At 36.3% G+C, this 1,459-nt stretch overlaps 1 non-coding gene across 1 annotated transcript; it reads right to left on the bottom strand.

Annotated features, from left to right (window-relative positions):
- Positions 1-345: 345 nt before the first annotated feature.
- On the bottom strand, positions 346-447 carry LOC122100944. Its single transcript, XR_006146279.1, has one exon. It is a non-coding gene; the product is annotated as a U6 spliceosomal RNA (small nuclear RNA).
- Positions 448-1,459: the final 1,012 nt, after the last annotated feature.

Raw genomic sequence — 1,459 nt, forward strand, 5'->3', positions numbered from 1 at the left:
CACACACACACACACACACACACACACACACACACACACACACACACACACACACACACACACACACACACATTTTCTTGATCCATTCGTTTACTGTGGGGCCTCGGGTTCTGTTCTGTATCTTAGCTTTGGTAAATAATGCTGCAATGAACATAGTTTTGCTGGTAGTTTTAGTATGGTCTTGTTTGTGATCAAAATGGGATTGCTGGGACTTAGGGGCGCTCTATTGTAGTCTTTTGAGGAACCGCCATACTACTTTCCAAAGTCTTCGAACAATTTTAAACTCCCAACAACAATGCATTAAGGTTCCCTTCTGTCCACATCCCCTCCAGCATCTGTTCTTTTAAAAATCTAGAATGCTTCACGAAGTTGAGTGTCATCCTCAGTCAGGGGCTATTCTTCTCTTTATTGTTCCAATGTTAGTGTATGTGCTACTGAATTGAGCACAGAACATTTTTTATACATAAAGTGTAATTGATTTTCTTAAACTAGACAATTACACAAAAATTAAATTCAAAAGAATTGTCGTGAAGCCGGGCGCTGGTGGCTCACGTCTGTAACCCTAGCTACTCAGGAGGCTGAGATCTGAGGATCGCGGTTCAAAGCCAGCCCGGGCAGGAGAGACCGTGAGACTCCTATCTCCAATAAACCACCAGAAAACCGGAAGTGGCGCTGTAGCTCAAGTGGTAGAGCGCTCGCCTTGAGCTGAAGAGCTGAGGGACAGCGCCCAGGCCCAGAGTTCAAGCCCCACAACCGACAAAAAAAAAAAAAAAAAAAAAAGAATTGTCGTGAAATTTTAGAACCATGTATTTCTTACAAAAGAACACATTTAAGAATAAAGTCAAGTTTGACATGTCAAAAACAAAATAATACCAGATATTTGTTGTTCAACAGATGTGTAGGAGGAGGAATTCAATTATTCTGTACAAGGAACCTGCCATTATGAACACTATAGAAAGTGTTAAGGTTTGTTAAAAGTTTTAATGTTTTAAATATGTTTAATTTTGGGAATTTGCTCATATATGCCAAAATTAAGACTATTTAGCAAGTTGTAAAACTTTTTCATAAAGCATTTAAGATTCATGGTACATACTACTAAATATGTACATTTCAGAGTTTATAGAAACTTTACTAATGAGAAGTTGCGAAGTGTTTGTGTGAAGAAGCAGATTTAAGACATTAACTGCACAGTTTCTGTTAAAATTTAAAGGCTTCTTTACTTTATATGTTAGTGAGGAACAAATGATGGTATAAGCCATATACAAATGATGAGATGAACCATAAATAATAATCTTAATAATAATAATAATAATAATCTTTAAAGGCTACTCATAGCCTATAAAATTCTTGTTGAACATCATAGACTTAGGCAGTTTTAAATGTACAGCAATATGAGAAAATAATAAATCGAATATGTAGTACATTTCCAATACTGGAAACAGCGGTAATTTTTTTTTTT

Source organism: Dipodomys spectabilis, unplaced genomic scaffold, assembly GCF_019054845.1.
Source record: "Dipodomys spectabilis isolate Male_0828 unplaced genomic scaffold, ASM1905484v1 ptg000612l, whole genome shotgun sequence".
Lineage (NCBI taxonomy): Eukaryota > Metazoa > Chordata > Mammalia > Rodentia > Heteromyidae > Dipodomys > Dipodomys spectabilis.